The sequence below is a fragment of the Macaca thibetana genome, chromosome 17 (genome assembly GCF_024542745.1).
Source record: "Macaca thibetana thibetana isolate TM-01 chromosome 17, ASM2454274v1, whole genome shotgun sequence".
NCBI lineage: Eukaryota > Metazoa > Chordata > Mammalia > Primates > Cercopithecidae > Macaca > Macaca thibetana.
The window spans coordinates 14,394,777-14,410,910 of NC_065594.1; the positions used below are offsets into that span (position 1 = coordinate 14,394,777).

The 16,134-nt window shown below is 36.0% G+C and overlaps 1 protein-coding gene across 5 annotated transcripts in view; it reads left to right on the forward strand.

Annotated features, from left to right (window-relative positions):
* The window catches only part of NBEA (neurobeachin), a 726,287-nt gene that overhangs the window by 466,556 nt on the left and 243,597 nt on the right, over window positions 1–16,134 (forward strand). The window lies entirely within an intron of this gene.

Genomic DNA, 16,134 nt, shown 5'->3' on the forward strand with positions numbered 1-16,134 from the left:
TAAACCACATTCACTAAGGAAATACCAGTAATGAACACTGTCCATGTACTTGTTATCCACTTTTGTTCTTCAATTACTCGTATTTTATTATATTAATTTTCATTTATTTGGGAGTACTAAGTGAGCCATCTGTTTTAAAAATTTACTATAGTTGATAAATGGCATTATATCAAATCATAGTTTATATCATGTAATACTATTCATGTTCTTAATGAATTGAACAGGGAAACAATAAAAAGACAAAATGTGCAAAGCTTTTAAAATTTCTTGTCCCAGTAAGCTATGAATTGCTATAACGTAATAAGCCTCAAAATATCATTAAAAATAGATAAGGATTTTGTATGAAACTATTACACCTAAGATAAAAGTTACACAGTAACTTTATACAGTAAAAGTAACTATAGAAAAAATATGCTGGAAAAAAATTATACTTTGTCTTCTTTGAATAACTAAAAATAGCACCTAAGGATAATAGCCCTCTAAGGATTTGATACCAACTTAAAATAAGTTATCATTATGATCCTGTAGGAGAGAATCTTAGAAATATCTGCCTACTTAGTAGTGGCATGTTTTATAATATGAGCTTAAAATTATTAAAACTTCATTTCATTTAACCAATAATTTAGACTTTTTTACCAATTAATCCTGAATTTATCTTATTTGAAAGTAGAAACATATAAAGACAATTTGTAACAGAGGTTATGCTACAGTGATATCATTAGTGATACTGAGTTGCCAAAGCTTTAATTGTGTAGAATTCATATTATACTACATTCCACAGTCTACAGATTACTTTTAAGAAAGGCTTTTTTAAGAAAAATGTTTGTATTTCTTCTTAAAAGTGAATACTTTGTGTGTTTAATTTGTAAAATAATTCCTAATAAACCAGTGTCAAAGCCTGTAAGAAACAAAATTTAAAATCTTTAAATAAAATATTTTTCAAACTGATAGTCATATTTTAATAAAATAGTAACTATTGTTAATGAACCTAAAGTTAAAAAAAACTCTAATTTTGAAATAGATAGAGGTGTAAGTGATACTAAATATTCTTTATGTGTACTATATTTTAAAATATAGTATTTAAGAATTTTCCATCTGGATCATCAGCAACTTTCAGAACCTATTATCTATCCCTCTTGAGTTGTGTTATTTTATAAAAGAAAATAGGAGTATGTTTTTATTATACCTATTAAGAACAAAGATGACACATCTATACTATACAATATTCAGGGAATCTACATGATACTATTGGAGTTACTCCATGGTCATTCTAAGGTCAGGGAGTGGAAGACTAAAGAGAACTAAAGCAATTTTATCTCCAAAAATGATTCTCCTGTAACCTTCATCACAGTTCACAAGACTATGGACTTTAGAACTGAGTGGAGAGTTGGGAGTAAATACAGAGGATGTAGAGAAGGTGAGGGGGAAGCTCTCCCTGGAGTGATCTATATATAGAAGTAGAGGGAAGAATCACAAATTGATGAGAGAAATTTAGTATTGTGCCTTCTTCCTGCCTCTTAATGTGCACTCTAACCTATATCAAAAATATCTCTTCAGAAGAAATAGGAAGTAAATGTCAATAATTATTACAAAGCACTTAATCCAGTAAATGTTGAAAAACTTAATTCAAAACAGATTTTGTACTGCCAAGGACCCAAAAGATAAGGAAAGACTGAGAAAATATTCCAAAGACTGAGAAAATATTCCAAACTGGAGAAGACCAAAAAAGACAAGATAGATTATTACAGCACTTTTTGTTGTTGTTGTTGATTGTTTGTGACAGAATTTCACTCTTGTTGCCCAGGCTGGAGTGCAATGGCACGATCTCAGCTCACTTCAATCTTTGCCTCCAGGGTTCAAGCCATTCTCCTGCTGGGATTACAAGCGCCTGCCACCATGCTGGCTAACTCTTTTGTATTTTCAGTAGTGATGGGGTTTCACTATGTTCGCCAGGCTGGTCTCGAACTCCTGACCTCAGGCAATCCACCCACCTTGGCCTCCCAAAGTGCTGGAATTATACGCATGAGCCATGGTGCCCAGCCTTACAGCACATTTTTCTAGATGATTGCAGTTGGTAAAATTTGACTGGGGTCCATGATCTGGATGGCAGTATTGTTATCAATGCTAACTTCCAAAGTTGGAGGGTCGATGGTGCTTACACAGGAATGTTCTTGTTCTGAGAAATACAATGGAGTAGTTAGGGGTAATAGGGTACCATACCTGCAACTTCTTAAAAGGTTTTCAAAAGATTAGTGATAATGGATATGTACAGGAGTGGGGTGGGGGGAGTAGATTTTGTTAATATTGGGAAAACCTAGAGAAGGATAAAAATAGGGGTTTTGTACTATATTTGAAATGTTTCTATTAGTTTGAAATTATTTCAGATTTTTTAAAAATTTTATCCCTGCAACTTGAATTAAAAGTGAAAGTGATTTTAAAAAAAGTACAGAAGAAATCATTTATCCATTGTAAATGAGCTCAGAAACCTTTTTCTTGTAATATTCACTGTTAGTGGGTTTGCAGTAAAAAAATAAAAAGAATCTCATGTATGTTGCTAAAACAATGTAAATGAGGATTGCTGGAAACAAGTCCTTTGCAAAACATTTTGCCAATGCACATCAAGAGCCTCAAAAATGCTGATAATCTTTGACCCAGCAATTCCCCATCTGGGGACTTGACCCAACAAAATGACTCAAAAGAGGGGAAGAAAAACTATTTTAAAATATTCACCGCAGTTTTATTTGGAAAATCTGAAAAACAATATCATATTGTGGGAAGAGTGGAAAGCTTAGTTTCAAAAAAAAAAAAAAAAGACTCAAAAAAAAAGAAAGAAAACAGATTTTGTGTATTTTATATAAAGATTTTATATATACAAATTTCCAGGACATCCATGTAAAAGTTAAAAAAAAAAGTAGCGATAGTTCCCTTTAGGGTTCCAAGATGGCCAAACAGGAACAGCTCCAGCCTCCAGCTCCCAGCATGAGCGACACAGAAGATGGGTGATTTCTGCATTTCCAACTGAGGTACTGGGTTCATCTCACTGGGGTGTGTTGGACAGTGGGTGCAGAACAGTGGGTGCAGCCCAACGCGCGAGAGCCAAAGCAGGGTGAGGCATCACCTCACCCAGGAAGCACAAGGGGGAAGGGAATTCCCTTTCCTAGACAAGGGAAACCTTGACACACAACACCTGGAAAATCGGGTCACTCCCACCCTAATACTGTGCTTTACCAAGGGTCTTAGCAAATGGCACAAGAGGAGATTATATCCCATGCTTGGCTCAGAGGGTCCCACACCCACAGAGCCTCCCTCATTGCTAGTGCAGCAGCCTGAGATGTAACTGAAAGGCAGCAGCGAGGCTGGGGGAGGGATGCCCACCATTGCTGAGGCTTAAGTAGGTAAACAAAGCGGCTGGGAAGCTCGAACTGGGTGGAGCCCACCACAGCTCAAGGAGGCCTGCCTGCCTCTGTAGACCCCATCTCTGAGGAAAGGGCATAGCCAAACAAAAAGCAGCAGAAACCTCTACAGATGTAAATGTCCCGTCTGACAGCTTTGAAGAGAGTAGTGGTTCCCCTAGCATGGAGTTTGAGATCTGAGAACAGACAGACTGCCTGCTCAAGTGGGTCCCTGACCCCCGAGTAGCCTAACTGGGAGACATCCCCCACTAGGTGCAGACTGACACCTCACATCTCACAGGGCTGGGTACACCTCTGAGACGAAGCTTCCAGAGGAACGATCAGACAGCAACATTTGCTGTTCAGCAAAATTCACTCTTCTGCAGCCTGTGCTGCTGATACCCAGGCAAACAGGGCCTGGAGTGGACCTCAAGCAAACTCCAACAAGCCTGCAGCTGAGGGTCTTCAATGTTACAAGGAAAACTAACAAATAGAAAGAACATCCACACCAAAACCCCATCTGTACATCACCACCATCAAACACCAAAGGTATATAAAATCACAAAGATGGGGAAAAAGCAGTGCAGAAAAGCTGAAAATTCTAAAAATCAGAGCGCCTCTCCCCCTCCAAAGGAATGCAGCTCCTCACCAGCAACAGAACAAAGCTAGATGGAGAATGACTTTGATGAGTTGAGAGAACAAGGCTTCAGACGATCAAACTTCTCCAAGCTAAAGGAGAAACTACAAACCCAGCGGAAAGAAACTAAAAGACCTTGAAAAAAGATTTGACAAATGGCTAACTGGAATAACCAATGTAGAGAAGTCCTTAAACGAACTGATAGAGATGAAAACCGTGACACGAGAACTACGTGACAAATGCACAAGCTTCAGTAACTGACTCGATCAACTGGAAGAAAGGGTATCAGTGATTGAAGATCAAATGAATGAAATGAAGCAAGAAGAGAAGTTTAGAGAAAAAAGAGTAAAAAGAAATGAACAAAGCCTCCAAGAAATATGGGACTATGTGAAAAGACCAAATCTACATCTGATTGGTGTACCTGAAACTGACGGGGAGAATGGAACCAAGTTAGAAAACACTCTGCATGATATTATCCAGGAGAACTTCCCCAACATAGCAAGGCAGGCCAACATTCAAATTCAGGAAATACAGAGAACACCACAAAGACGCTCCTCGAGAAGAGCAACTCCAAGACACATAATTGTCAGATTCACCAAAGTTGTAATGAAGGCAAAAATGTTAAGGATGGCCAGAGAGAAAGGTTGGGTTACCCACAAAGGGAAGCCCATCAGACTAACAGCAGGTCTCTTGGCAGAAACTCTGCAAGCCAGAGGAGCGTGGGGGCCAATATTCAACATTCTTAAAGAAAAGAATTTTAAACCCAGAATTTCATATCCAGCCAAACTAAGTTTCATAAGTGAAGGAGAAATAAAATCCTTTACAATCCAGCAAATGCTTAGAGATTTTGTCACCACTAGGCCTGCACTACAAGAGATCCTGAAAGAAGCACTAAACATGGAAAGGAACACCCGGTACCAGCCACTGCAAAAACATGCCAAAATGTAAAGACCATCAATGCTGGGAAGAAACTGCAACAGCTAATGAGCAAAGTAACCAGCTAACATCATAATGACAGGATCAAGTTCTGATATAACAATGTTAACCTTAAATGTAAATGGGCTAAATACTCCAATTACAAGACACAGACTGGCAAATTAGATAAAGAGTCAAGACCCATCAGTTTGCTATGTTCAGGAGAACCATCCCACATGCAGAGACACACATAGGCTCAAAATAAAGGGATGGAGGAAGATCTACCAAGCAAATGGAAAACAAAAAAGGCAGGGGTTGCAATCCTAGTCTCTAATAAAACAGACTTTAAACCAGCAAAGATCAAAAGAGACAAAGAAGGCCATTACATAATGGTAAAGGGATCAATTCAACAAGAAGAGCTAACTATCCTAAATGTATATGCGCCCAATACAGGAGCACACAGATTCATGAAGCAAGTCCTTAGAGACTTACAAAGAGACTTAGACTACCACACAATAATAATGGGAGACTTTAACACCCCACTGTCAACATTAGACAGATCAATGAGACAGAAAGTTAACAAGGATATCCAGGAATTGAAGTCAACTCTGCACCAAGCAAACCTGATAGACATCTACAGAACTCTTCACCCCAAATCAACAGAATATACATTCTTCAGGCACCACATTGCATTTATTTCAAAATTGACCACATGGTTGGAAGTAACGCACTCCTCAGCAAATGTAAAAGAACAGAAATTATAACAAACTGTCTTTCAAACCACAGTGCAATCAAACTAGCACTCAGGACTAAGAAACTCAATCAAAATCGCTCAACTACATGGAAACTGAACAACCTGCTCCTGAATGGCTACTGGGTACATAACAAAATGACGGCAAAAATAAAGATGTTCTTTGAAACCAATGAGAACAAAGATACAACATGCCAGAATCTCTGGGACACACTTAAAGCAGTGTGTAGAGGAAAATTGTGGCACTAAATGCCCACAAGAGAAAACAGGAAAGATCTAAAATTGACACGCTAACATCACAATTAAAAGAACTAGAGAAGCAAGAGCAAACACATTCAAAAACTAGCAGAAGACAAGAAATAACTAACATCAGAGCAGAACTGAAGGAGATAGAGACATAAAAATCCCTTCAAAAAAATCAATGAATCCAGGAGCTGGTTTTTTGAAAAGATCAACAAAATTGATAGACTGCTAGCAAGACTAATAAAGAAGAAAAGAGAGAACAATCAAATAGACACAATAAAAAATGATAAAGGGGATATCACCACCGACCCCACAGAAATACAAACTACCATCAGAGAATACTATAAACACCTCTATGCAAATAAACTAGAAAACCCAGAAGAAATGGATAGCTTCCTGGACACATACACCCTCCCAAGACTAAACCAGGAAGAAGTTGAATCCCTCAATAGACCAATAACAGGCTCTGAAACTGATGCAATAATTAATAGCCTACCAACCAAAAAAACTCTAGGAACAGACAGATTCACAGCCGAATTCTACCAGAGGTACAAGGAGGAGCTGGTACGATTCCTTCTGAAACTATTCCAATCAATAGAAAAAGAGGGAATCCTCACTAATTCATTTTATGAGTTCAACATCATCCTAATACCAAAGCTGGCAGAGACACAACAAAAAAAGAGAATTTTAGACCAATATCCCTGATGAACATCGATGCAAAAATCCTCAATAAAATACTGGCAAACCGAATCCGGCAGCACATCAGAAAGCTTATCCACCATGATCAAGTGGGCTTCATCCCTGGGATGCAAAGCTGGTTCAACATACAAAAATCAATAAACGTAATCCAGCATATAAACAGAACCAAAGACAAAAACCACATGATTATCTCAATAGATGCAGAAAAGGCCTTTGACAAAATTCAGCAACCCTTCATGCTAAAAACTCTCAATTCGGTATTGATGGGACATATGTCAAAATAATAAGAGCTATTTATAACAAACCCACAGCCAATATCATACTGAATGGGCAAAAACTGGAGCATTCCCTGTGAAAACTGGCACAAGACAGGGATGCCCTCTCTCACCACTTCTATTCAACATAGTGTTGGAAGCTCTATCTAGGGCAATCAGGCAGGAGAAAGAAATAAAGCATATTCAGTTAGGAAAAGAAGAAGTCAAATTGTCCCTGTTTGCAGATGACATGATTGTATATTTAGAAAACCCCATTGTCTCAGCCCAAAATCTCCTTAAGCTGATAAGCAACTTCAGCAAAGTCTCAGGATACAAAATCAATGTGCAAAAATCACAAGCTTTTTTATACACCAATAACAGACAGAGAGTCAAATCATGAATGAACTCCCATTCACAATTGCTTCAAAGAGAATAAAATACCTGGGAATCCAACTTACAAGGTATGTGAAGGACCTCTTCAAGGAGAACTACAAACCACTGCTCGACGAAATAAAAGAGGACACAAACGAATGGAAGAACATTCCATGCTCATGGATAGGAGGAATCAGTATCATGAAAATGGTCATACTGCCCAAGGTAATTCATAGATTCAGTGCCATCTCAATTAAGCTACCAATGACTTTCTTCACAGAATTGGAAAAAACTACTTTAAAGTTCATATGGAACCAAAAAAGAACCCACATTGTCAAGACTATCCTAAGACAAAAGAACAAAGCTGGAGGCATCACGCTACCTGACTTCAAACTATACTACAAGGCTACAGTCACCAAAACAGCATGGTACTGGTACCAAAACAGATATATAGGCCAATGGAACACAACAGAGCCCTCAGAAATAACACCACACATCTACAGCCATCTGATCTTTGATAAACCTGAGAAAAACAAGAAATGGGGAAAGGATTCCCTATTTAATAAATGGTGCTGGGAAAATTGGCTAGCCATAAGTAGAAAGCTGAAACTGGATCCCTTCCTTACACCTTATACAAAAATTAATTCAAGATGGATTAGAGACTTAAATGTTAGACCTAAAACCATAAAAACCCTAGAAGAAAACCTAGGTAATACCATTCAGGACATAGGCATGGGCAAGGACTTCATGTCTAAAACACCAAAAGCAACAGCAACAAAAGCCAAAATTGACAAATGGGATCTATTTAAACTAAAGAGCTTCTGCACAGCAAAAGAAACAACCATCAGAGTGAACAGGCAACCTACAGAATGGGAGAAAATGTTTGCTATCTACTCATCTGACAAAGGGCTAATATCCAGAACCTACAAAGAACTCAAACAAATTTACAGGAAAAAAACAACCCCATCAAAAAGTGGGCAAAGGATATGAGTAGACACTTCTCAAAAGACATTTATGCAGCCAACAGACTCATGAAAAAATGCTCATCATCACTAGCCATCAGAGAAATGCAAATCAAAACCACAATGAGATACCATCTCACACCAGTTAGAATGGCAATCATTAAAAAGTCAGGAAACAACAGGTGCTGGAGAGGATGTGGAGAAATAGGAACGCTTTTACACTGTTGGTGGGACTGTAAACTAGTTCAACCATTGTGGAAAACAGTGTGGCGATTCCTCAAGGATCTAGAACTAGGAATCCCATTTGACCCAGCCATCCCATTACTGGGTATATACCCAAAGGATTATAAATCATGCTGCTATAAAGACACATGCACACATATGTTTATTGTGGCACTATTCACAATAGCAAAGACTTGGAACCAACCCAAATGTCCATCAGTGACAGACTGGATGAAGAAAATGTGGCACATATACACCATGGAATACTATGCAGCCATAAAAAAGGATGAGTTCATGTCCTTTGTAGGGACATGGATGCAGCTGGAAACCATCATTCTCAGCAAACTATCGCAAGAACAGAAAACCAAACACCACATGTTCTCACTCATAGGTGGGAATTGAACAATGGGAACACTTGGACACAGGAAGGGGAACTTCACACACTGGGGCCTGTTATGGGATGCGGGGAGAGGTCAGGGATAGCATTAGGAGATATACCTAATGTAAATGATGAGTTAGTGGGTGCAGCACACCAACATGGCACATGTATACATATGTAACAAACCTACACGTTGTGCACATGTACCCTCGAACATAAAGCATATTAAAAAAAATAGCCTGATGTCTAGATATTCTGTCTGTCATTAAACATTTAAATGTGTTTAAGTATTTTGAAGTCTAGCAGTATATAGACTAACATCCAAAATGATTTAATGTTTTGGAGTTGCATAGGTGGAGATTAAGAGTATATTTATAGCACAAACCTGCAAATTCTGACTAAGCTACTAGAATAAGTTGAAATTCAACTGATCTCTTCCTCTATGTTAAATAATGACACTATTTCAATTTCCCTATTGTTAAATTCTACTGTGAAAGTTAAGTGCTAACTGTGTAGAATTTCTGCTGAACACTTTGGTCAAAAAGTTTTATATTGATTACCTGGTAGCAACAAAAAAGATTTTAGGAACAAAGAACATTTTATAGATGGAACTTTCAGAATGTCTAGAAGTATTTGAATTAGGAATCAAAGTTTTCAGAATTTTCAACATGTTGTATACACTGGGAGAACAGTCTTGAATTACTTAGGAAATTTTTACATGACCATGAACGCAATCCCTGGGATTTGGCATAGATTTCGTCTTATCTATTAATGTAGTAAGTATACGGTGGTTCAAGAATATAAGCCTTTATTAGTGTAATAGAAGTGAAACTGATTTTGCAGACTTCATGTTTTAATAAAAATATCTTGAGTCATTTGATTTTTTCTAATATCCTAAATTCAACTAAACATTTTAAATTATAGTTAAATTTTCATGTGATGGGAAGGAACATTTAGTCTTCATTTGGATTTCGTGACATTATTTTCAGGCAATTTATTTGGTGCCTCATATATATTAATAATACATTGGCAATGCTCTCTTTTAAATGAGCAATCAGAATTGGATGTAATTTCAAGGAAATAATGGATAATAATTTTATTTCATATTTACTTTGAAAAGCTTTCCCTTCAATTTCATTATTAAAACTTGGTTGACCTTTTTCAGTTGGAAAATATCCTTTATACTGATGGAGATTTTCATGCTTTTTTAGTAATACTAATGAGTTGAATAATTTATGAGGTTGTCATGTGCAAAAGATTTTGTGTGATTTGATATACTTTCAGCCTCTGGTGTTGGAATGTGATTAATGAAAACCTAGAGGCATGTAATTTTTTCCCTGATGGTTAGTGTTCTAATTTTGCATGTATTTAATGTGTTATTTAGGTGTTTTCTAATAGTAAAATCTCATACAAGTGAAAATTTAATTGATTACCATGAGTTTTACAGACCATAGCAATGGAACAGTATAAGGAAAATATTTTAAAACTCATAAACTCATCTTCTGATCTGCAGAATTCTTTTTCTTTTGAGCAACTTAGCTAATAGGGAAATGGTCGAAAAAGGAGGGTTTTGTATATTGTTTATATATTAGAATAAAACTTAAACTAGTCAAATTCTGGTGCATTGCTAGCATGTCAATATTGTAGTTGTCGAAGAATGCTACAAAATCTTAGTAAGTTTGATTGTCTTTTTTGACTGTCAATTATTATTTAGGCCTCTGTTGCCCTTTCATAAAATTACAGTGGAACAATATTTCATCAAAAACTAAGATTACAAGTGCCTCCATGTCTGTGATCAAAGACATCATCTTAAATAGGTCTGATCAGACATCATAGAAGAGAGTAGTAGTCTGCTTCAGCCTGAGGAAAAAAAAAAAAACATGTAGCGAAAATGACAAAGTTAATCAGTCATTTCTTTGGCAATAAATAATAAGATATGCTGAGAACTGCAAATGAGAACATTCTTATGTTCCTCAGAGATGTGTCTGCTTAACACCTGATTTATCTAAGCTTGTGAAGCCATCAAGATATGACCTTGATGAATAAAAAGCAGCTCTGTAATGAATCTGGAATTAAATTAGTTTTGATGGTATATGCATGGCTACTGTAATGTGCTACTTTCAGTCATCAAGAATAAGAAAGGCAGTGAGAATAGAAAAATACTAAGATGGCTATACAATTGTTGAGAAAGAAGCTATCAAGTAATCTGACTACATTTTTCAAAGACTTTATAGTTCTTATAACATGTGAGAGAGATGACTTGATTTTTTAAAACCTAATAACCTATTGGTTCTATTATGTAGAGACTCTAGTAAACATCTTCATTGTTGTTCATTGAAAACTCCATTTTGGTTTGTGTATTATTAATTGGATCTCCTTGTTTGGAATGAAATAGGTAATCTGGTTACGGTTTAAATCGTTTATTGAAAGTCAATGATGTAAATTTTTAAAAAGAGAGAGGGAAAGACATGCAGGAAGTGTCTGTCAGCTCTTTTTGGTGTAGTGTCATATTTTAGTATCATAGCCTTGTCTTCACCAATAGTTTTTACAGTCTCTTAAAATAATTTAAATGGGTTATATAAAGGCTAAGTTACAAAATATTCTTACAAAATACATTTTACAGATATTATATAGCATTTTTCATATTAATAAATGTTCTAACAAGCCACTTAGTTTTCTGTCGAAGGTTCAGCTTGTAGACTTTATACAGATTCAGAGGACTTGAGTAACTTTATTAATTTAAAAGCATTTATTGAATAACTTCTACATACTATGTACATGCTAGATGCTGGATTTGGAGATTGAGACAATCAGTTTCTTCCATCTAACAGCACATGGTTTAGTGTAGTGATTCTCAACAGGGGTGGGGGTAGGAGTGCACTGCTGGCATCTAATTGGTAGACACCAGGAATGCTGCCTAAAATACCCTACCACATACGGGAGAGCTCCCCACAATGACAACAGCAAAATTCCATCCCAAAATATCGATTGTAGCAAAGTTTGAATAACCCTAGTCCAATGGAAAGGAATAAAGAAAATAAACATTTGTCATAGAGGGATGTAGTAGTTCCTAAAGGGGCACAGGGAGAGACAGTGACTTACTGAGTCTGGTTGGAGTAGGCTTCAAACAAGTAAAGGCTTATGAATTGCCTCAAGATTATGAATTTACCAGGTTATCAGGGGAGTAAAGGCAGAGGTGATAACAGAAATTATCATGGCATGGAGACAAAGGACCCTTACTCCTTTGAATGGCCTTAATATTTGGCATTTGATGACAAGTCACTTTGTAAAGGTTTCAGAAAGTATTTTTATTTTAGATGTTTCATATTCCTAGATAAAACAAAAACCATTTGAGGATAAACCATTTGAACTTCTATCAGTTCCATTTGGAACATTCACATTAATACAATTCTTTGTGCTTATTACTCAGTTGCTATTTTTTATTTAATTGATAATTGATTTTTTTTTTCCTTTTTTTTTTTTTTTTTTTTTGAGATGGAGTTTCACTCTTGTTGCCCAGGCTGGAGTGCAATGGTACGATCTTGGCTTACTGCAACCTCCGCCTCCCAGGTTCAAGTGATTCTCCCACCTCAGCCTCCTGAGTAGCTGCAATTACAGGCGTGCGCCACCACGCCCAGCTAATTCTTGTATTTTTAGTAGAGATGGGGTTTCACCATGTTGGCCAGGCTGGTCTCGAACTCTTGACCTTAGGTGATCCACCCGCCTTGGCCTCCCAAAGTGCTGGGATTACTGGTATCGGCTACCACGCCCAGCCCGATAATTGGTTAATTTTAAGGTATACAAACAGATTTAAACCATGCCGTTCATCACTTTGGGTAACAACATTGAAGGATGGATTTTCTATAAAATAGGTCTAGAAGGATGGTATTTCCAAATTACTGACTGGCATGGAACTAATTTAGATCATTGTTCAAAATCTTGCTTCTTGTAGACTAATTTTTGGTAAAGTGTACACACAATCGCATTTATAAGTGATTACAATATACAATTATAATATTTTAATCTAAGTATATTAAAAATGTTATGGGAGCTCAGTAAAGAGGGTTGCCTAACTGAAGAAATATATTTTAGCTGGAGTCGAAAGGATGAATGGAAGTCTTCCCAAGCCAATGAGTGGGAGAGTGGCATTGTGGAAAAAGGGACCACATAATACAACATAATGTATTCAAGGAATGGAAAATGGTACTGAATAATGGAACACAGGATAGTGTGGGGAAATGGTGTGAAGATGAGGCTGAAACACAGTGGTGGCCCTGCTGTGAAGGGGATTGTCATTAAATGATTTTTATTTGGAAAATGACAAACCATAGAAATTAGGTGACGTGCTAAATAATAAGTGATAGATAAAGCTAACTCAACCCAAATACCAGTCTCTTACTCTACAGTGTGTTGTAGTAAATGCATTTGGAATTTCCTTAACTGTAAGGGCATTACTGAACATTTCTCTGCTGTAAAGTTTACCTGCTAATATTTGGTTGACGCTTATAACCTATTGTCTGTAAAGATACATCAGAACAGATTAACTTAGTATCATTCTCAGGATATGTATTCTGTGCCATTTAGGAAAATATTTTTAAATGTTTTGGTGTTTTAAAAAGTGCTTTTAGATCATCTGTATCAGCACCATCACTTAGATATTTCATTTTTTAATAATTAAAGAGACTTAAAATCTCTTTCTTCCATGTCTCTGGGCCAATTGCTTACCTGTCTCAAAAGTCTCCTGCCCCCATTTTCCACCATCTCACACTTTTAAAGTGAATTGTCCACATTGGACTTTGTGATAGCCTTAAAAGAAGACAGCAAGCCTCTCATGGAAAACCAGCCCGTATTTATTTTCTCTGTTTATTTTCCTTAAATTGTCTATACAATCATGATTTTCTCCCTCACATTTTTAAAATTCTTATCATAAATTCTTCATTGAAAATTCTAATCTATAGTAATCTGATTTCTGGTTGTTAATGCTGTGTAGAGCAAAACCACCATTCATTTTTAGCATAATGTAATTAAAATATAATATAAATGCTAACTTGCATGACCTATCAAAGCCATTATGTTTGGGATATGCCATATCCCAAATGAAGGCCATGTTGTCATTAATGCCATCTTAATTCTTTGACTTCTTGCTGGCTCCTTCCCCTACCTTCATGACCCAGGCCACCTTCACAAAAATTGCTGCTCCATCACAATGATCAAATAGGGAATTGACATTTACTAAATGTGCCAGAGGGATACAAAAATCACTCAATAATTGGATTGAGATCAAAAACTGAGAATATTGTCTTAGTGCATAGGCTATCTGCAAGATGGAAAAATAAACTTGTCTCCTATTTGAAAATACATGAAATGGAAAAAGTTTAAAACTCTAGTAAACAAGGAATGCTAGATGTTAAAAAAAAAAAAAAAAAAAAGACACTAAGCATCATTCCTGAGGTAATGTCACTTACTGTGCAGGAAAGTCTCCCCACTCTCGCAGCCCACTCTCAAGTTGTCCAGTTAATCTTTTCTTTCATTCTAATGGTTGCCAAACTTTCTAACTCACATTCTGTTGCTCACCAGCCATCTACCCGTCTTGGTACATGATACAGGTTCCTTTCCTTTGTGCCTCCCTCCCTGCCTCCCTCCTTTTCTTGCTTTCTTTCAGAAAAACATATGCTCATTATAGGAAATACCAAAAACAAAATGCCAAAAACATTTAAAGAAGACATCCATGTAAAGATAGCTGTCTTTATCATTTCCATGTATTTATTTCATGTTAGTCTTTTTCTGTGTGTATTTTATCATAGGGACCAAACGCTAAGCAATGTACTCGTATAGTCACAAAGATGAATAATGCATCATCTCTGCTCTTTATGATATTTAGAGATTTCCAAAATGACCCAGGTTTTCTATATGTTTTATTATGTTTTTTCACAAGTAAAATGTGCCCTGTGATTTTTAATATAATGAAATCTCATTTTAAATAATTAAAAATCTTAACTTCATGGCTAATCAAAATCCTACCAAGTAATATCCAGTCTAAAATGTGGAGACAGTCTGCGTTTACCATCATGTATATTCTTAAAATATGGTTTATCAAATTTTCTTTAAAAAGCATAGAATGCAGTTTTCTACGTTGACTCCATTAAGATTATTAAGTTAACATTTCATACTTATATAGTGCTTCACTTAAATTCAATAATATTTTCTTGTACTTTTTTAATTGCATTTTTCTGTTTAAAAATGCTGTTTATGAATTTCCCATTTGTTGGTCTGCTCTAAAAAATATTGCTTACCTATGAATATTTTGAATTAGGAATAAAATGAAATTCCGTTTTTGCTGTCAGAACCAAATTGTAAAAATGCATTGCATGTCTTTGAAAATCAGTATACTCTATTAGCAGGCTTGTCAATATAAAAAGTGCATTCCATTTCCACCTCTTGCTCTAATAACCTTTTCTGTGTTACTCTGAGGCAGTTCACATAATCAGAGTATATTGTCAGCTTACTGGAGTTGGGGAAGCATGAAATGAAAATCAAGTTAATATTGATCCAATTCTTTTGCTTGCAAGTGTCCTTGATGTCCTTTTCCAGTGAGCAATAACTGTTGGTGTTAGGTAGCCATTTTCTTCTCTTCTTTCTTAAATTCCAATAAATTGTTTACAAGCATAACTAATCTGAATACAAATTTAACACTTGGGATAATTTCCATGTGTTAATTCCCAGATTGCTAATGCTGCACATTTACTATACCACTGAACTGTTTTCCCCCAGCTTTTCAAAACATAGCCTACCTAAAGATGTAATATTTATATCTAGTTTAAAATTAAAGTCTGTACAAGTTCCTTTTTGGTAAAAATACATAAGATGCTGTACTCTGACTTTTATGTAATATAGTCGTGTGCTAAAATGGACCATAAGTGTCATGAATTATTGGTCCATGTAAGGAATAGCATTTTTGAACCAAGTTTATTATAAATTTGAAGCTGGTGTCTTAGGTTTTTAATTTTATAGTGGTATAGATAATATCTATTTTGGATTATTCAATATATTCTCTGTCAACAAAATTAAATTGAATTGGGAATCATGGTTAGATCCAACTCATTCAAACTAAAATATCCACAACTAAGAAAGAAGGAATTGGATGGTTGAACTATCCAGACTTTATATCTGTATTTATTAAACTTGCTTAGTAAATACTCAGATTTTTACTTAAAATGTGTTTGGAACAACAAATAGAAACAGTCTATTTCATGTGTAGGAATACTTGCTTTCATAAAATAATTTTATATTGATAAAGTGAGGCTTCTG